The sequence below is a fragment of the Strix uralensis genome, chromosome 1 (assembly GCF_047716275.1).
Source record: "Strix uralensis isolate ZFMK-TIS-50842 chromosome 1, bStrUra1, whole genome shotgun sequence".
Lineage (NCBI taxonomy): Eukaryota > Metazoa > Chordata > Aves > Strigiformes > Strigidae > Strix > Strix uralensis.
Window position 1 is genome coordinate 139,716,135 of NC_133972.1, and position 22,443 is coordinate 139,738,577.

At 39.3% G+C, this 22,443-nt stretch overlaps 1 protein-coding gene across 10 annotated transcripts in view; it reads right to left on the reverse strand.

Annotated features, from left to right (window-relative positions):
• Window positions 1-22,443, reverse strand: part of STAU2 (staufen double-stranded RNA binding protein 2) — a 172,941-nt gene that overhangs the window by 125,306 nt on the left and 25,192 nt on the right. The gene's annotated exons all lie outside the window — the stretch shown is intronic.

The window sequence follows — 22,443 nt, forward strand, 5'->3', positions numbered from 1 at the left end:
GCATAGCTGCTCCAGATGGTGCTAGGAACTGTGTCATGTGGCACATCACCACCATTGCTAAACACACACACACTATCCTCAGCAGAGTTTCTGGCTCCTTTCTGCATGAATTGTTGTGCAAACTGCTGCATCTGCTGGCTGACTCTGGGAGCAGTGCTCTAGGCCCTGCTGAAAAGTACCTGCTGAAAGGGTGCTTGACCCTCTCTAATCAGGAGACAGCTGGAATAAAAGCTCAATGCAGCTTTTGATCAGGAATAGCTGACAGAGCTTGCTGGCAGCTGCTAGAGCTTGCTAGAAGCCACAGCCTCCTGTAGCTATCCTTTCCCTGCAGCAACAGGCACCCTCATGTTCCTCAGAGTTCCCAGGAATGCTCCCACTGTCCCAGAAGTTGTTCTTGGAAGATCTAGAACTAGAGCCTGGAAACCGCTGCATCCGTTGGCTGCCTCTGTTAGCTGCAGCTTAGCACAGCATAAGCTCATCACGCAAAAGCAGTAGACATCTTGATAGCACATCCCACCTCATTACTTCACAATCTTCTTTAAATAAAAAGAAAAAAAAGAAATGTGGTAGTGCTGTTAGCAACTACCTAGACTTAGGGAAAATACAAGATCCATCAGAAATTCCTGTTTCTTGTTTAGTTACTAGACCTACTTTTCTCTCACTTATGTGCAAAGAAGGAAAGCACATGAACCTTAATCCACTTTATAAACTCAGATCCCACAACAGGCCCTCTCTTTTTCCCTCCCCACCTTTTCTTTTAAAGAGTGTTTAGGGAGCTATTTATGTGATAATATGGAAAAATGATATTCAGCCTGTGGCTCTAGAGCCTCATGCAGCTCTTTGGCACTGGCAGAATGATTAGGCTTTTACGTGGTTTTGATTAAAATTTTCTTGCTCTGTTTGGCCTCAAGCAGAGTTAACAGAGGACTGATAATACAAACATTGCCAGGAAAGTGAAAAGGAGCACCTGAAATCCTTAGAAAAGGGACTAAATCTGTGAGGATATTGGCTTTGCTACAACATGGAGTGTGTCAAATAGAAACAAAACATCCTCTTTTCAGTGGTGAGGATAGAGACGGTATTAACAAAAGTCTTAAGAGTAACCATAATATTACAGTCTGAAAGTACAGTGCAATGATTAAACTGAATTTTAACACATAATGATTCTGCATCCTGAAGATGCACACTCATGTAAGGAACAACCCCATGCAAAGTTAAGATCACATATCTGCCACTGATCATTAACAAACCCTCCCAAAATATCCGAGTTACTAAAAAAGACTGAAAACATTAACAGTCTAGGGAATATTTATATGGAATTTGCTGATTATTATGCAATAACATATCAGCATGATATTTTCCATCACAAGAACACCTACACATCAGTTCTACACTCCATAGCCCTCTGTAGCTCTGTTCATCCACAGAACTAGAACAGTCAGAATTTCCAAATGCAATGCTTCACATACAGATTCATTAGGTTTCTGAAAGTTTTAAAACTACCTACATTTAAAGAATATGCATCTCCTTGTATTCTACATGGCAGCTACAAAGACTAGGATTTTACTTTGGAGAAAATTCTTCTGTAAAAGATTCCCAGGTGATACTGACACACTCCTCAGAACATAAGCTGACAGACACAGCCAAATGACAGAAGATTACAAGACTAGAAAACAACAAAAGGACATGTGAAATGATACATTCAATTGGAAGAAAAAAAATGTGATAAAGGATAATACTTTAACAACCATTAACAACTATTAAAACAAGTTAATTTTCATCTGGCTCTTCTGGACATTTGAGATTCTTAAGATGATCCCTCAAATAAGAGGTCTGGAAAGCAGGTTCTCTTTATTCCCTCTAAGTTTCATAGCATCAGAATGCCATTGGTATCACTTTAGAATAGTCAACCTGAAAAAGGGTATTTGCTCTATGACTGTGACCTTGAATGCCAAGTTTCAGCAATGAGCAAATATTTACAACTAGTTATAAAGCCCTAAAAATAGGGGTTCATAACAGAAATGCTGACAGACCTTAACTAAGCTGGTGTGAGCGGGCGCCACTGTAATTAAATAAATCACCAAGGTCTGTTGACAATTAGAAAACTCATTTTGGTTTGCCACAGAGACAAACAAAAATTCTGTTCATTATAATTTTACTGGAATATGATGTCATAATATGTAAGCATACTGAAACAATCTACTGCTTTTCTAGCCAAAATATTAATTGCATACTAAGGAGCCCTTGGGGCCTCTTCCTTTTTGGCCATCAAATCCACACACACAAAGACAAGTAAAGTATTAGTACATACGTTATGTGTTCATACTGCATTTCCTGCATTTCTCTGGATTCCTCAATGGCATAAATGTTTCTGATAAATATAGTTACTTTATCCTTAGAAGGGGAAAAAAAACAAGTGCAAGCTCCAGCTCACGGAAACCAGGAAGTTTATTTAGATTTAGCATCCTTTTCACTGTTAAAAATTCCAGTGAGGTTTTTGTCTAAATTCTAATGGCCAATGTATTCTTCACCTATGTAAAAAAGAACAAATAAACCCAATTACTTCCCCGTTACACAAGTGTTATAGGAAGTATTAGCCTATTCCCATTTCATAATGCAAAGTGAAGAGGAATAGGGACAATTTTGTCCAAGATGAGTGCCACTAAAATACAAGACACAACATGGTACGGGAAAGTAATTCTTCAGATGCCAGCTCCGTGCTGAAAGGGTCATTCTCTGCACTTTCTCCCTCTGGCTTCTTTTCCATACCAACTCAATCAAGCTGGCAGCCCTGCTGGCACTGCTTAACCAGGAAAATGCTGTGAGCTTTGTGAGTGGAGGGATAGAGAGCCACAGACCATGCAGGGGAGTAGGAAACAGCATTTGCTGTGAACAACTTTTTCTCCATAACATTTGAAATTTCTCCAGGGGAGCAAGTTGCTTAGTGCAGCTGTTCCTTGGCCATGCCCTATTTTTCTAAGCAGTCCATTAGCCACGTGCATTTCTTACAGATGTGAGTTCTATGTTTTGAAGAAGGAAACATCCAGTACAGCCACTTTTGTCTTCATACAGTCCACCTTCTGGTTCTTTCAGCAGGTCCACAACAACACCTGGGAACAAAGAGGCTCTCTTTCCAAGTACTCCTTTTGAGAACTATAGTCTATTATCCCTGAATCAGTCTGGCTCTCCTCTTCTAGATTACCTCCACATCCTCCAAAAACATTCTTAATGGAAAGCAAGCAAGACAAGGCACTATGTATCGGTTTCAGCCACAGACATCCCTTATTAGATGAAAATATAATTTTCTGAAATTTCTGTTCAGCTGATTTATTTATATAGCCTATAACTGTTTTCACCTTTCTGTTGACCTCCCCTCAGCTACATATGAGATTTTAAAAAAAACAGAAAAACACGTAAACTTGTCCCAGTTTATTCTTCATTCGAAAGATGGTTTTAAACTATAATCCAAATCTTTAAAACTTTAATTAATTCTGAATGATTCACTATTTTTTCCTCTATATAATATTTGGTGTGATCAGTTTATGAAACCAGTTTTGACCTAGTTGTAGAAAACCCCTAAGCAATAGAATGTTTAATTGACTAAGCAAGAATTGTAAAGAATAACTATGTGATGGAAATATATTAACAGAAAGAGATTCAAAAACATCTGTTAATGTATTTTTTTTTAAATCAGAAAACATAACAAAGATGCTCCCCATTTTAAGACATAGAGACCCCAATCCTTCTCTATTTCAAATGTAAGAATGTAAGCAAATCCTGCATTAAACAGTCAAGACCCATGAGTTGCAGGCAACTGCGTAATGTAGTCCTCTTTATCTGTTAAGGTCTATTAGAAAACAAATTAGATTACTTGTTTCCAGTGCTTCTGCTGGGAGGATGATCTAGAAGCTGAGTTGATACTTAGGAATCTCCTAATGTTCAGCTTGGCTATGCTTTTACATTTCATTTTGTGTCAATACTATCCTTTAACTTATACAGCTCATTTACTTTTTTGTTATGTTCACCCTCCAAGGTGAGCTTTCCCATTCCCTCACAGCCTTTGTTTTGCAAGGGAACAAGTCAAGGTATTTTAGAAGTCTTCTGTATAAAAGGCTACCCACTATCCTGATAATTCTTCACAGCCCTTCCCTATACTTGTTCCTGTTCTTAAATATAAGAGTCAGAATAGGAGATAACATACCATATGAAAGGCTAACAGTGTTCTGCATAAGAGCAACATTTATCTTTACCAGAAATATCTTGCTCAACACATCTTAAAAATCACATTTGCCTCTCCTCTGGTTCAATAACATCAGTTGTTCTTAGTTTATCTTGCAAATAATTAATAATAGTGGGTAACACTCCTGTTCCATGATTTCCAACTGAATAACCCTCAGGTAACAAGAGTTAGTACTACTATGGTCTTAATCTTACATTTTATACTGGAAAGTCTAGTCTCATCCCATTTCTAATATGTCAGTCCTCACAATCATCCAACTCTCCCTGCATATCTTGATCCTCCTGTGCAGTGATGACTTCTACATCCCATGAACATTTTCCTACTTTTTGTGCAAACACCTTTAACAAAAATAATTAAAAAGGTTGATTCCAAAACTGGAAGAACTGCACTTAATCTTCCTCCAAGTCTGTCTTTTAATACTGCTGATTATTTTTCTTCTCCTTTCCCATCTTGCATTTCTTATACAAATCCCCATCTCCTTTAGTTTAATGAAAACAGTATCCTTATCTAATGATATAAAATGCTTAAGTGAATCCCACAAATGTAAGATTTACTTTATCTAAAAAAATGAGTTGACACATAATATGCAAAGTTAACACTTTAGTCAGACACAATCTACCTTTAGTACACAGTAAATTTGTGGTTTTATTCTTTTTTACTTCCATATCTTTCTTTATACTTTCTTTATACTTTGTGCTGAGTCTATGAATATTTCTTAAAGTTAATGATGATTCCCTTTTCTTTTTTTTTACCTTTTTCTGGGCTAGAGACTATGCAGTTCCTTCAAGCAGTATGACTAACTTAATAAAAAAAAAATCACTCATGTTTTCATGATCACAATATCGAAACATTCCTGAGTAAAAAACAAAAGGGAGGGGGATTCAGTCTAACATAACATTATCTAATGTGGAATCTTCCCAGGAGAAATTGTGATGACAACACGATAATATTGCCACATCACTGTATTTCTGAATTCCAAGTTGCTCAGTACAGACATTTGACTGAAATAAGTATTTCAATATTTACTCTCTGCACCTACCACTACTTTGTTTACCATTTGCAGTAAATATGTACATCAACAAGTAAAAAACAGTTGCTCATCAAAAGTAATTAAAAGAAACCAGCGGAAAGCTACAGACAAAAGTTAAATACTTTAAGAGTCACAGATTAAGGTAACAGCAAACACATTGAGCCAGCTATGTAGCACTAGTTATAGAGAGATGCTTCCATGCACAGCAAGTTCAGACCTCTGCTTCCACTTTCACTTCTTTCTCCTTCAGTCTAAAGCCTAAAAGTCTAGAAGCACTTTTTAGAGTGCCAGAAGGGTCTCAAAACCAGCCTGAACACCTTTTTCTTAAAACAAAGAAAAACTATTGCAAGAGATATGAGAGGGAAAAAAGAAAAAGGCTAAGAAGAAGTAAAAGGAAAAAACCTAGGGAAAAAAGGATCATGAAATGAACCTTCCAAAGTACCATACACTGGAGACTAAGGTAGAAAAAAACAAGTGAAAAACAACAATTAAAATCAAGAAAAGAGCACAGAACAAAATGTTATGTGCCTCTGAAGAAGTATTTTTCTCTGCCAGCTGAATAACTAAGTAATGAAAATAGTCAACACAACTTCAGCTTATTCTTAATAGCAAAAATAGCATAAATAATATAAGAACATAACAAGAATACTGCCTCCAGAGTTTAAGGCATTGGAAAATGTCAAGTGGGCAATGTTGAAATGGAGATGGGGGCTGGGGGAAGGAAAAGATAAATACAGGGAAAATAAAATGTTCTTTTCCGTGACATAAAAACAAGTACAATAAGAATAAAAGGAAAAACATAATGAAGCTGTGATGTACACTGTATACTTAGAGGTTAAAGCAGACATCCAGAAGACAAACATCTCAAACTCTTATCTACTTCAGCTCATAAAATTTCCCATGAACTGTATTACTCACTAATCTTTACAAGCATGCAGAGTGGTTACTGAGAATGCTGTCCAAATACCCATTACAGTAAAAGAACATAAACAATGTTGCATATCTGACTACAATATCATTTTCTTTCTACAAAAGAAACTCATGTAAAAAAAAAAAAAAAACATGTCACTTGCCAGGCTAGAGACTAAGCAAATGAGAGAATGAAGTACCTCACTCATTTAATTTTATCATATATTTATACTGGTAATATAATACTAATGAAAATGTTACTAACAAAATCATCTCAGGCCTAGGAATTCATAGGAATTAATTAACCTAAAATTCCACAAAGGAAGAAGGCCCAAGAAAGCTCACAGAGTGATTCTCACCATCCAAATTAACTTAAATTGATATAACTAGTGTATATTGGGCTACATTCTGTTCCCACTTGGAGGAATGTAAACATACAGACATTAAATTGCATTATCCTGAGTAAAAAATTTAACCTATCACTTTAAACTTGGCAATTAAAGGATTGAAAATAAGAACAAACTGAAAAACCACACAATTCTGGCTTAATGAGCCACCTCTCAGCAGCTGAGTGCAGTTAACTAAGGATGCACACCTCCTACCTTGTAAGCTATCATCTCTGAAAAAGTTCTACCATAGCTAGCTACAGCTTCTGTCCAGAAATATTCCCATCTGTGCCATCAGACTTGTAAAGAAATGAAATGTGAGACAGAGCTTGGTCAATTGGAAAGGTAAGGCATTTTGTGTTGCCTTGCACTGATCCTATCAGGATACGGAAAACAACGTGGATGGCCTTATGAAGGAAGCTTTGTCTACACCTGGGAAGGGAAGGAGTCTGTTAATCAATCAGTGAAGTTTGGAAGGGGCAAAAAGGTCAGAAACCAAAAAGATGAGTGGTGAAGTCTTTCAGTGCTTTGATTCCTTTCTACTTATAGGCATAAAAAGAGCAAATGTCCTAAGGAAGCTTATTCATGAATAGCAGACAAAATACTTTTTCAATTTCCAAACTTTAATGATTATAATAGATTTACATCAATGACTAACAAGTAAATATAAATTCATTGCTAATAAAAATGCATAAGTGATGTAATGAAGGTGCAGTACTAGCGGTCACCAGTGCACAGTGACTTGCCTCAGTTCATCCACAGAATACACTTTAGTACTGAATATTAATACAGAAAAGAAGTTAGATCGTGTTACATCAATATACTAAAATAAAAGGTTGCACACTTGCGAAAAGGTAGGAAATGTAGAAAATGTTTGTAAGTTGTTGTGGAATTGTATTCTAGAAAGCAGGGACTCCAAAAAGACCTGGAAGATAGAGATACCAAGGACTGGTAGAACAGGATCATAGAAGCATTTATGTTGGAAAAGACCTTTAAGATCATTGAGTCCGACCATAAACCTAACATGGCCAAGTCCACCACTAAACCATGTCCCTAAGCACCACATCCATATGTCCTTTAAATGCCTCCAGGGATGGTGACTCAATCACTTCTCTGGGCAGTCTATTCCAGTGCTTGACAACACTTTTGGTGAAGAAATTTTTCCTAATAACCAATCCAAACCTCCCCTGGCACAACCTGAGGCCATTTCCTCTTGTCCTATCGCTTGTTACTTGGGAAAAGAGACCAACACCCACCTCGCTACCAGGTAGTTGTAGAGAGCAATAAGGCTTCCTCTCAGCCTCTTTTTCTCCAGACTAAACAACCCCAGTTCCCTCAGCCGCTCCTCGTACGACATGTGCTCCAGACCCTGCACCAGCTTCGTTGCCTTTCTCTGGACACGCTCGAGTAATTCAATGTCCTTTTTGTAGTGAGGGGCCCAAAACTGAACACAGTAATCGAGGTGCGGCCTCACCAGTGCCGAGTACAGGGGTAAGATCACTTCCCTGTCCCTGCTGGCCACGCTATTTCTGATACAAGCCAGGATACCATTGGCCTTCTTGGCCACCTGGGCATACTGCTTGCTCATATTCAGCCAGCCGTTAACCAACACCCCCAGGTCTTTTTCCACTGGGCAGCTTCCCAGCCACTCTTCCCCAAGCCTGTAGCATTGCATGGGACTGTTGTGACCCAAGTGCAGCACCTGGCACTCAGCTGTGTTCAATCTCATACAATTGGCCTCAACCCAGTGATCCAGCCTGTCCAGATCTCTCTGCAGAGCCTCCCTACCCTCGAGCAGATCAACACTCCCACCCAGCTTGGTGTCATCTGCAAACTTACTGAGGGTGCACTCGATCCCCTCATGTAGATCATCAATAAAGATGTTAAACAGGAGTGACCTCAAAACTGAGCCCTGGGGGACACCACTCATGACTGGCCGCCAACTGGATTTAACTCCATTCACCACAACTCTTTGGACTTGACCATCCACCCAGTTTTTAACCCAGCAAAAAGTATGCCTGTCCAAGCCATGGGTAGCCGGTTTCTCCAGGAGAATGCTGTGGCAACGGTGTTACAGGCTTTACTAAAGCCTAGGTAGACAACATCCACAGCCTTTCCCTCACCCACTAAGCAGGTCACCTTGTCATAGAATGAGATCACATTAGTCAAGCAGGACCTGCCTTTCATAAGCCCATGCTGACTGGGCCTGATCACTGGTTGTCCTGTACGTGCCACATGATGGCACTCAAGATGATCTGCTCCATAAACTTTCCCAGCACTGAGGTCAGGCTGACAGGCCTTTAGTTCCCCGGATCCCCCTTCTGGCCCTTCTTGTAGACAGGTGTCACATTTGCTAACTTCCAGTCAACTGGGACCTCCCCAGTTAGCCAGGACTGCTGATAAATGATGGGAAGTGGCTTGGTGAGCACTTCCACCAGCTCTCTCAGGACCCTTGGGTACATCCCATCCAGCCCCATAGACTTGTGGTGTTGTTGACCATTCCCCCTTTATTATGAGGGCTTCATTCTGCTTCCCATCCCTGTCTTCCACCTCAGGGTACCAGATACCCAAGGAACAACTGATCTTACTATTAAAAACTGAGGCAAAGATGGCATTAAGTACCTCAGCCCTTTCCTCATCCTTTGTCACTATGCTTCCCTCCATAATCAATAAAGGATGGAGATTCCCCTTAGCCATCCTTTTGTTACTAATGTGTTTATAGAAACATTTTTTATTGTCTTTTATGGCAGTAGACAGATTAAGTTCTAGTTGGGCTTTGGCCCTTCTAATTTTCTCCCTGCATAACCTCATGACATCCTTGTAGTCCTCCTGAGTTGCCTGCCCCTTCTTCCAAAGGTCATAAACTCATAAACTTTTTCTCCAAGTTCCAGCCAAAGCTCTCTGTTCAGCCAGGCCGGTCTTCCCCATCGGCTCATCTTTCCGCCCATGGGGACAGCCTGCTCCTCCACCTTTAGAATTTCTTTCTTGAGAAATGTCCAGCCTTTCTGGACTCCTTTGCCCTTCAGGACTGCCTCAACAAGTGACTCTGTCAACCAGTTTCCTAAACAGGTCGAAGTCTGCCCTCTGGAAGTCCAAGGTGGCTGTTCTGCTAACCCCCCTCCTTACCTCTCCAATAATCAAAACCACTATCATTTCATGATTGCTATGCTCAAGACGGCCTCCATCGCATCACCCACAAGTCTTTCTCTGTTCATAAACAACAGGTCTAATGGGGTGTCTTCCCTAGTTGGCTCACTCACCAGCTGTGTCAGGAAGTTATCTTCCACACACTCCAGGAACCTCCTAAACTGCTTCCTCTCTGCTGTATTGTATTTCCAGCAGACATCTGGTAAGTTGAAGTCCCCCGTGAGAACAAGGGCTAGTGATTGTAAGACTTCTCCCAGCTGCTTATAGACTATTTCGTCTGCCTTTTCATCCTGGTTGGGTGGTCTGTAACAGACTCCCACCATGCTATCTGCTGTGTTCACCTTCCCCCTAATTCTTACCCATAAACACTCAACCCTATCGTCACCATCGTTAAGTTCTAGACAGTCAAAATACTCCCTAACACACAGGGCTACCCCACCACCTCTCCTTCCTTGCCTATCCCTTCTGAAGAGTTTAATGTCCTTCTGTTGATCATACGTGTATCTGAAATGGTTATTATGACCTTGAACTTGGTAAAACAAGGTCAGTATAGAGATTATCTTTACTGAACAGAACTAAGGCTCAGCTGCTGGTCGATGTCCACCTTCTTAAGAATTCACATTTGTTTCACTGACACTAATGTCAGATTTGAACCTAAATCAGTAAGGTGATTAGACTCCACTTCCTCCTCTTTTGTCATGGAAAAGAGCCTCAAAGCTAAGAGAGTTTTGGGTTGTTTTTTTTCCAGAGGTGATTTCCCTTTTGATCACAACAGTGGGGGATTCAGCCCCATTTCAGTGAAACAAATCACCCAAACAAATCGTGGTGCCAAAGTACCTGATGCTGTGAGTGCAGCTATCCTTTCTGTGACCAACTTAAACTGGCATTCCTCTTTAAAATATCCTAAAAAAGACAAGCAGATCTTCAGAAGATCCTGGGAATTAGCATTTCAGAAAAGATATTAACTGTACTTTCTTTCAAAGAACACAAGCAGCCACCAAAATCACCACTGTAGACAAGACCTGAAGAGAAACTGTAAGACGGTGGTTGCTGGTGAGAAGTTCTGTATTCAGACACCATATATTCTGTCCTAAAAGAATCTTGAAAACCTTTATTGAGAAAATTTAATACTTCCTCAATCTGTGTCAGAACTTTCAGTTCAAAAGGGACAAAGACCTTGGACTAGGAGAGAGTACAATTCCAGTCAGATCTTACTGACTTATGATCTGTTAAAAATTACCCACTAACCTTCTTTCTGCTTGCTTCCCTCAGGAAAGTTATGACAGCCTCTCAAACTAACATTTGAGCTCTAACAGCAGTTCATCTGTGTCATTACCAAAAAAGCAGGCAAAGGAAAGAAAATGTATTTACTGGTAACCAATGTTCAGGTTCTGGACACAGCAGAAAGGCCGTAACAGGAAAGGAGGCCACCTAAGCTTGCTTCCATTGAACGCATTATCTCACAGGTCTCTCAACTGCAATATCCACAGTTCAGCAGAAAAAGGAAGAAGATACGGGTGAATAAATAGCTAACTGTGGAAAGAAACAAACACACCCAAAATGTTCCTGCTCCTGGAAGAGCATTCTGAATCAGTGCTTATTTTTATACACACCAACAATGCTAGTCTTCTGCCCATATCCTGAAAGTAAAGCTGCCTTAAAACAATCAGGTCTTAAAGAAAGGACACCCAGTGAGTTGCAAAGCCAACAGACTGAAGATATTCACAAGGTACTGGGGCAGGCTGATGGCTCTGAAGATCTTTGAATCAGAAAGTTTACAGGAACTCTCCCAAGTGGAAGAGCAGAGTCAAAGAACAGACCCTAAGAAACTAAAGATGGGAGGATCTGTATTTCACCTCTTTATGCTTTCAGCCCTAGTGAGAAGAAGAAAAGTAATGGCTGAAACTTGGTGAGACAGATCTGGAGCCAGATGTACCTTCTCCAGAGCAGAGAAAGATCTGAGGAAGTTGAAAACCTTAAGGAAAGAACCCTGTCCACTGAAGGAAGCTTCAGGAGAAATAGCCAAAACATGATCCAAGGACCACAAAAGGAAAGGGCAGTCCTCTACGCAGATAGAGCAAGTCACAATATCCTGAAAGAAAATGAAGAAAATATTAAGAGAAGAATAAAGTATTAGGGCTTAGGAGCTCCTCTATACATAGGGGCAAGAGGTCATTGACAAAACTACTTAATCTTGAGTGAAGACAGTTTAGAATGCTGCAATAGTGTAAAATGTCATGCCATACATATCGCATTTTAGGCGGGAACAGTGATGATGCATCTAGATACTCTACAGCTAAAGCTAAAAAGATTTTAATGATACCAGGTAAGTGCATTGACTTGGAGAATGAAGAGACACTGTACTCGGAATAACACCCAGAAAGCTTGCTCTCTGTTCTGTCAGCTTGATTTTTAGTCTACATTACGTTATTTTAACAGCTGTCAATTTAATACTGTACATACACTTAAGAGTATATATTTTATTGATCCCTGATAGGTTAAATGCACCCATTAATGCAGTGGATGGTAGTGAAAGGATGCATTTGTCGGAATGATTACATGCACATTGTACCAGGACATGTCACCTAACACCATTTTGTGAACACTGGAAATTCACCGTAACAAGGTGACTGCAGAAAAAATTGCTTTCAGGCAGAATTTAATGGAGTCTATAGATTCCACAGCAGAATCTGGATTTTCTGATCCCAGATACTCTATGTACTTCCATGATTTAAAGCACTGTAGAAATTAAATATTAGCTGTCAAAAATTTTATTGCAGGAATAAATATACTCTGTCATTTAAGGAATATTTTTTTTTTTTTTAAAGACAACCATACTAATCACTATTGTCTAAACTGATAGCTACTGGCAATGGCAAAGCTCATCACCTGCAAGCTCCCTTGCCACTGTTCTTTTGGGAAAACTATCTTAAGACAAACAGATGTTTCTGCTGTTTTAAACCAACAGGAAATGGACTGACTTTCTCTCTTTTCCTTTCCTAGAAACAAATACTAGCAAAGAAAAATCCTAGCACAGCTGTACTCAACACTTTCCTTATAACAATATGTCTGTGTGGGAGGCAGGCAATGAGTGGGAACAAACAGGCCAGGGGAAGTGAAATGTAGCATGCAAGAAGATGAACACAAAGAATTCATTTAAAAGTCTGTGAGCAGATTATTACACCATGATGTTGATATGCTAGCAGGGTAATAACAGTGTGACGTACAAGACTTTGCTTTAAGATATGATCTGAATCCTATGTCAACCAATAATGTACAAAACAGAATCAATTATCTGCTGGCAATCTCAAACCCTTCCAAGTAAATAAATGTTCAAATAATCAGAAAGCTTCATTATATGAACAGACTGCAGGTTTGGTGGCTGAGTTGCAGCATTATCTTTAAGAAAATGTCTTTAGGTCAAGCCTGAGAAATGAAATAATATGGTGAAATGCACAATTCTTGCTGTCTTTGTGTGGATAAACCAAACAGCTCAATTTTCACTGCTGACAAACTGGCACCTTTTATTTGCACTAAATTTACATAAAAAAGGAAAAACGCCATTGAAGTTATTGCATTATAGCCTAAATCATTATAGGAGAAGAAAACTTGACAAAAACAATGAGACAAAACATTGCAGAAAACCTGGTTTTAATTGATTTATGCTGGAATTACGACATTTTAAAGTCATGAAAAGCTTCAGAAAAGAAAAAGGCAACTTTTGAAAGAGTGCTTCTGCTGTGAAATTCTTGCATCAAAACACAAACTCGTGCTGCCATCTAATGGTCTAAATCAGCTGTTTCCAGCTGAACAATTAAATTGCTAATCTGAACAATCACTTGCATTACTCTTAGGACTATTCTTTCCTTCGCTAAATTTTAACTCTCTGAAATCCGTATCTCTTCTTCAGAATGAAATTACAGTGTATTTAAGGAGATATAAACTATTCTAACCAAACTCTTAGTTTCTATTTCCAAGTAGTTTTTAGTATTTCTTCCAAAAGGGCTTCTGTCCATGTCTGAAAATTTGGGAGGAGGGCAAAGAACGCAGAAAGGAGTTTTCACAAAGTCAGTCAGTAAACATCTTTATAATCACACCTCTTAATCCATAAAATGCAAATATAAAGGACAAATCTTTGAAACACTGTCTGGAAGTGCAGGCAAAGGACCTCCAAGTCTGTCTGGCTTTTTTAGAAGAGGGATGTTGTATGTTATGGCTGAAGTCTGAAGCCAAAAAGCGTAGCAAGGTAAAGGTCCCAGTGCCACCCCACACTGCTCCTGACCAAGGGGTTTATTCTCCTGTGACTAACTCATCTTAACGCAACACGCTTCAAAACAGAGGGTCCACTTCACCTGGAGAGCCAGAGCACTGGTGTCCACAGCCTAACAGCTTTTTGCAGCAAAATACTACTTTGTTCAATCAAAAGCATTTCAGTACTTGCATGTCTGCCTCTCCTTAGAACTGTTATTACCCAGATATGTTCCTAAAGAGTTTGCTCTTCTGATACTTTTCTCTCCCTCTTCTCTCTGCAGAGATTTTTTTTTTTTTCCAGTCCTTCCACTGTGTCAGTCAGATGACTCCACTATATCACTCATAAAATTGTTACAAATCAACATTCTTAGGATTATTTCTCAGAGTAGGATTCAGCTCTAGATTCAGATGCCTAAATTTAGGTATTTAGTTAATCTGTAGAAACTAAGTTGCTATTACAGTGAAGCTCTGGAGAGATCCATATGAAATGTAGACATCCTAGATTATAGCAAGACAAACAACATTCTAGCGTAGTGACTGCTCTGACTAGACCTTCCACTGGTTATAATGGGAGACTGGGTTTCTAGTGCACAGGCAGAGGCTATTTGAGAGGCATCTGACCTTGGATCTGAATCCCACCAGCACTGTAAAGAACAGCATCTAGCTGCCTAAACACAAGCACACAGTACCATTTGAGATACAGTTGTGTACCTAAGACATCTGCATGATGTGACACAGGACTGATGCATGAAAAGCACAAGTTTCCCACAAACAGCTGATGTCCTGGTGAATTATATGAAGTGGTATGATGACTGAACCCCTCTTTTAGGGGTTCCTTCAATTGCCTAAACTTAGCTACACGGGGCCATTTGAAATGTGTATCTTGCCTGGCCTTCAGCTGACACTTTAGTAAAGGTCTCCTCTAGGTTTTCTGCCAAATCCACTGGTCCCACCTGAATGTCTCAAACACCCTACAATGTCTCAAGTGGCACTAGAGGCCTATGTTTAGGCAACTTAGTGTCCTCACATCTGCCACAGTACATATGCTTGGGAAAAAAAACCTGCTTTGTACACAGCTGTCCATAAAATCCTCCTCTGTTGCAGAAGGTCTCAACAGAAAGCCTCCATAACTGGAATTCAGCAACAGATAATAGGCTAATCACATGCCTAGAGTCATGAAAAGACTCCACGGAGTAATCTGAACTTTACCTTTTCCAGGTTACTGGCTGATCTAATCAATACTAGGTCAAAGTTTTTCAGATCCAACAACCCTTTACATTACGCACTAGACTATTTGTGCCTCAAATGGATGACGCTCTCCATGCAGAGAGGGGTCTCCTGCTACAAGGTAAACAGGGTGCTCAGGTAGCACAGAAGGACTTCTAAAGGCCAGGAGAATGTCAGACTTCATTCTCTTTCTGTAAAATAGATAACCGTATTGTATAATTGTAGGTGTACTTCTGGAGAGAGTCTCAACAGATTTTATATTGTCTCCTGCAGTGCAACACACTTTGAAATTTGGTTTCTACAGCTGTTCTGGCTAGATTTTCCTTTTTTTCCCCCATAGGTTTATGAAACTTTTGTGAAACAAATGAAGTTGAGTGAGGATTTAGATTGCATGGCTAAGCACTCATGTCAAGTAACACGAGCCTCAAACCTGTTCGCTTTGATGCATGCATTTAATCTTTAACTCAGCATTCATAGAAGAAACAAACTTTTCACTCTATTCCATTCTTCCACCATGTAACCTTTTATTAATCTGATCTGACAATTTTAGTAATTTATCCAATAATCACAGAGTCTATGTTCTTTTTGATCATTAGATTGGAGAACATGTTATGTTTGTTATGTATAGAGAACTATGAAGCTAGCAGTTGCAGATGTAGTTGGCCAAAGACCGGTCCTCGAACTTCCTTTTACTATATCTCATTTTTAAAAAGCCGATTCAGTATTTAGGGTGCTGGTCCACGGGGCTGATATACATAATTTCAGGAGTCACTAAGCCTAAACAAACAGTCCCATGCAGTAACTCGGTACCAAGCAGGGGAGCTACCTATCCAGTAACTACATGTCCACATAGGGTGATGCTCTGTGCTCTGTGCCCAGGCAGCTTGGCTGGCTCCAGAAGAGGCGAGAATATGATTGTTCTCTAATTCTCTGAGTTTGGTCTTGCAAACATCACTATAAAGAAGCATTCAATAAATCAAAGAAGTGTGTGCTCAGAATGACAGGGCTGTGAAGAAAAAGAAAAGGAGGAATCGTTGTGCACTCTCCCCCATGCACTAAGGAGAAAGGAGATAGTCTTCTCCTTAGTCAGTAGTACAATATTTATGCAGGAAGAAGCAACAATATAAAAAAATTATCATGAAGGCTCAGCGCAGCAGAAACTGTCAAAAGTTCACAGAAGCTGTAGTTTATCTCAGGGACACTACCACTATGCCTGACATGCTTCTAGAACTATCACACCATGTAAATTCCTCAAAACTAAGCAAGAAACTGCTTTAAGCTAAAGAATGGAAATAAAGTAATTGTCATTTTTTGTATTTTCTTTGTTCCTATACTTCACAAGTGGTTTTAATTTTGAAAGCTTTTTTAAAATAAAGGTTTTCAAGCTCTCTAGACTGTTGCAAGACACATTTTAAGGAATTTTATATAACAAGCAAATAACTTCTGAATTCTCACAAAAAACAAGGTTTGAGTTTTGCGATCTCTTTAACACTACTTTCCATACTAAAACATCAAAAGCTGCTGTTCAGTTTCTAGGGGTTTTATTTCTTGGCTGCAAACACTTAGTTTAGTTAAGTCTGTAAGATATCATTTCTGTTTTATCACTTACAGACATTCTATAATTGAAAATACTGCAGGACAATTACACTTCAGCAATGACTCTCTTCAATGCTAATTGAAATAAAAATAACTTACAATAAAACAAAGCAGCATTCACTGGTGACAAAGCAAGCTGGATGACCTTGTAGTCAGAATCAATATCTCATTTTATTGTTTTAATTGTTCTAATTTGAACAGCCATGGTTTTAATTATTTTTACATGATTTAAGCCAACTGCATACTCAGAGATGCGAGGGAGTACGAGTTCTAGCATTGGCTACAGATATGAGTAGTATGCACGTTTCATCCTCAGATCTGCCAATATTTCTCAAACCTGACCTGCCATTTCAAGGCTTGGCCTCTTCTGAGTAGCATGTCAGTTCTACTGAATCATGCCAAATGGTGTGCTGACAAACACTCAACCTAAATCAGTTAGCAAACAGCCCCTGACAGCACCAGCACCTCCTCCCCTACAGTCAGTCTGTAAAGCTCTTAGATAAAAGAAACCATACAAAATGCAACGTTCACCATTTTTAGCTTTTCTGTAACGTATATTGTTTGAACTGAACGGTCCTTATGTGCCTTTGTGGCAAAATTGCTCAGAACTCCAACTTGTGACGCTTTAAACAGGTAGTATACAACTGGTAATTTTTGAGTGACAAATCAGTTTTTTCCTTTATTATAATCTCTGTTAGTAATCTAGAAACCCTTGTTAAATAAGAAGTTGTCTAACATGGCTGGATTCAGGGCTGACAACTTTTTTTAAAAGCTCTACCTTATCAGAGGCCATCAACCTTCCCAGCACCAAACTTGCATGGATTTTACTTGAATAAAGAAAATCCAGAATCACAGAATCATCTAGGTTGGAAAAGACCTTGAAGATCATCTAGTTCAACCATTAACCTAACAGAGAGGATTACCAAGCTGTCTCATCAGAGTGAGATGAAAAAAGTTTTAAGTTCTTATCTATATTGTGGAAGGAACTGCAGTATACAGATACCCAACCTATCAGAGACCTAAGCTGGTAACTTCACATGATTCAGCTCAGCACCACATGCACTTGGGCCCAGATGAGTGTAATGGCAATGACCCAATGCTGTTAACAATCTGGTGAGTACTGCACTCACTAGCTAGAGTGAAGAGCCAGGTTAATACATCCATACCTCATCCACTCCCAAGATAGACTGTATTTTATCTACTTAACTACCCCTAAGAGGGGAGCAGACTTGCCCTGCACTTCCTAACTTAGCACAGGAAGAGACCACACACTGCCTTAAATGCCTTACCCTCTGCTGTACTAAGAGTTTTGCATTTGCAGTTCTGTAGCCTGCCTTCCACTTGCAGCTCTGTAAGACTTCACCTAAGCTGACTGGCCAGTGTTTTCCAGAGTTTCTCTAGCTGTATTTTTCCCTTGCTGTTTTCCCCATGCTGTTATCCTCAAGGCCATTCCCCTGCAAATACCAACATGTTGACAGTGTGGTATCTATACTGTACGCAGCCCTTCTGTCCTCTGCTCTTTCCCTATCCCCCGACAGTAGCTTTTGGTGAACATTACAGAGCCCAATAACATGCATGCACAAAGCTCAATAAGCAGTCAGTGTTCAACACCTGCCCTGATGGAGCACTACCAGCATCGTAAGCAGGAACAAGCAACAGGGAGCTTGAGCAGGTCCTGATGAAAACCACATAATTACTACGAGAAAGTGTTATGGGGGAACACTTGCTGCATGAGAAAGGACACCCAGAGGAGGATGCTCATCTGGGAGACTCCATCAGTTCCCTTCCAAGCTGGCTACTGGGAAAACTTTCCCCTTTCCCTTTTTTTCCTCTCACTTATTTGCTTTACTTTTTTCTGTGTAAGTAACTTTCACCTTCAGTATCAATTTACACCATCAGCTGCAGACCTTGCAAATGGATCTTTGCTTGCACCTGTTTCAACATCCTCTGTGCAACACACTGCCCATATAAATATGCTCTACAGCACATGAGAGTGTAGTTCTTCACATGCTTAAATCAACCTGAGCTGCCCTTAACTTCCAAACACACATCCCTTCCCCCTCTCCAGTGAGGGCACAAGATCTTGTGTGACTAGCTGAGGAGGTGTTTAAGTACAGTTGTAAATCTAGGAGTAACTTCTCCCCTCCTGTCCCCCCCAAAACTGATTCATTTCCAAGCAGCTCAACTCCCAGTGCTGGAGCCAGGAAACTTGCAGGGACACAAAGGCTGGGGACAAAGGACCAAGGAGGAATCACTGCTACCTCAACATAAATCATCTTAGCCTGACATGGAAGCTAGCCTTCAACTTTGCATACAAATAGCAACTCTTAGACCACATTTCCATGAGTTACTAAAAAGGATCTTTTGTGTCACTTGAAACACTAGACCTAACTGGTCTAAAGATATGCCCTGGGATGAACTTAATACTTTATTTTTCCCTCAAGCCATTCATCTTGCCAGAATCGAAGTTCCCTAACACAATCTCTTAATCTATATCTTCACCTATTTGAAAAGCACATTTTTTTAAACAGAGATCAGTAAAGGGAATTTGGTCACAGTATAAAAGACAAAAAGAGCTTCCAACTTACTTAATGTATTTTCTATCTGTTTTAATAATAGATAATAATCTACAGTCAGAAACTGATGAAAATGAAAAATACTGATTTCAGCATATTACCTACATTATTTTTCAAATCTTATTGTTAAACAGTCTATATGGTCTGCATTTACTTGGGAACTCCAACAACACTTATATTCTACTACCCAACTGCTAAAAATCAGCAAACGAGTGCTAAATACAACATGGCAGTACAAGACAATAAATGCAGCGTGTCATACCACCAGAACATAATACAGTACTACAGCATGTGCTTCATATTTGGGACTTCGCTTGCTATTATAACAGATCCAGAATCTGTCTCCAGACTTCCCTCTGGTGAGGGTGGGTAGGATGTGCACAGTGATTCTGACTGGCAGAGGAGCATGATCCTGAGCACTGAGGAGCCAGTGACCCACGCTGCAGCCAGCTGTGCTGCAGGACCCGTGCCCAGCATGGCTTGCAGGATGGGGCTGTGCTGCACAAGGCCCTCGGCCGCAGGACAGACTTGCTGCAAGAGAGGGGCCTGCAGGCAGCTCCCCCTCAGTACCACCTGCGTGGCCTTGCCTTTATCTAACAATGCAGCAAGAAGTTCTCATGTAAACATCATTCCTGTTTTGACTACAGCAATGACAGAGTTGTCACCTTGTAAGAAAATCCTGTAATGACCATGAAGGGGAGAATCTGTGCTGTGGCCGAGGTCTGCATGGCACACTGCACGTGGGTTGCAGTCCTGCTCGACGCTACACTGCTCAGAGTTCCCAGCATCTGAAGGGGTGCAAGATTATCTGCACTATTCACTTCTTATACTGTCAGCTCTAATAAATAGCATTTTAAATTATACCTTACAGAGTCTAAGTGCCTTTCTTACTGGGATCATAACAGACCAGCACCTCCCAATGCAAAACAAGGCAACGAACGACTATTTCTAACACAGGAGTAGTCCCAAATCAGTACTATATGGCATCATTCTTCTGTTTCCTCTTTGGTATTCATGTGTGAGCTCGTGTATGTACAGGAGGTATGTGTTTATGCAGACAGAAGGCATATCTAGTTATTTACTACTTAGTTTGAGTTATTTATCAGTTTACTAGCCACAGTATTATTAGCCATCCTGTGTGGGCAACCGCACTCAAAATAAGCATGATGAAGCAGGCAAGCATAGATCCTGGCCTTCTGTCCCACCTTGCCTGTTTGTTTTGTGATCAGAAAAATCAAATGCCCTTGGCTACCTAACCACCCAGAGAAATAAAGTTCATGTACCATTTTACCCTAACATGGGAACACAGTTCCCATGAAAAAAGTTCCCAGAGAAGCAAACTTAAAGATTGCACTAGACATACTAATCATTTCCTATGAATAAAAATAAGATCTTAAAAGTTAGCAATACTAAGTGTTTTGGGGTTCTGCTTCTACAAACGTTTCACTAACTAAGTTCAGATTTCAGAATTCCCCATTTTATGTTTTTTACTAGCTTGCATTTTTTCCAGCCTAGACTTTTTATCTGTTAGTCAAAGTAATCTCATTATAAAAGCAATTCAAATAAATGTAGAATTTCTAAATATTAACAAAACCCATTTCAAGTACCATAGTTAGCTTTTTAAACCACAACATATGTAAGCAGAGACTCAGGTCAGCAATGACTAGAAATACAACAGAAGTAATGCAATAATCAGGCACTGTTCTGTAGAGTAATGAAAGAGTTTTCTTTCAGGTTATTTTTGTTTGTTTGTCTTTTACAGTTCTAGGTATTGTTGCTATTAAAAAAAAAAAATCAGACTGAAATGTTAAAACCCTAAAGTTATCATGATTTAAAAATCTGGGGAAAAGTAAAATAAGATTAAATCAACTGAAATATTTTCTTTAGACAATTTTGAAATGCTGCATTTTCCTTTCAAACTCCTTAATTTTTAAACACTGCTGTAAATTCCATTTCTAATAAGAGTAATTTTGAACCGAAACACTTCTTCAGAGTTCATAACCTCATTCTTTTTGATAATTATGACATGCATAAAAATTAACAGGAAATCCATTAAGCGAACCTTTATAAGAAAGGCAACATTTTTCACTGATAAAACATGCTATTAGAAATTCCTGACCTGCTTTGTTTTGTTTTTTTCTTATTTTACAGATTACACTTGGTATCCCTTTTGGAGCTCCAAAAGACCTGATCTAATATAGTTCCTCTGTGGAAAAATAAGAAAAATGGGAAAAAGCCTATCTCAGAGAAAAAAAAAAGAAAGAAGTTCTTGAGATTGCAAATTAATACATGTATTACCTTAAGTTTCCCTCAGACTGTTACATTAGATACGAATTACATTTCAGTCAGGATGAACTAGACCAGTTTTCTGATCTGTACTAAAATTGTATAAATACCAAAGATGAAGATGCTTCAAAAATTTAGAACATATTGAAGAATGAAATATTTGGATGGTTAGTTAAGAAAACTGTTCCACCCACTTAAATTTTCAAATTTTTTAAATCTTTAAGAATTTGGTAGTTTAAACATCAAATTTTGAATACTGCCTTCTCAACAATTACTCCAACTTGCTACACTAATGACAGCATTGATGGAGGGCTCTGAATATAGGTTTCTGAACTGTGAAATAAAGGATTTTTCCTAACCAGACACTAAGGATTAAGGAACTGAGATAGTTGACCAGGCAGAACGGTTAAAAAATGGAAACATGAGAATGGTTTCAAGCCTGTTTTCAAAATGCAGCCCTCCTAATTTTATATTCAATTTCTAAGAAAAGAGTCCTTCATTTTAATGATACATATTGTAATCACATGACACAACAGCAAAGAAAAGCAAAACCTCTCTCTGAAGTTAATGCTCTGCCTCCTCACTACCACGGCTGTAGACTGTAACTCCAGTATGCACATTAAAAAAATAGAAACAGTTGGTTTACATGTACTTTATTCCTTGTGACATGCTTAAGGCACCTGTCTTCTTTTAGAAAGAGATTATGCGTGTTTCTAAATAAGGCTGCAGAGACTCTTCGAAGTAAAAATCTTAGTTTTATTTTCCTCTGAAATAACCTAAGAAGTTCATAAAGAT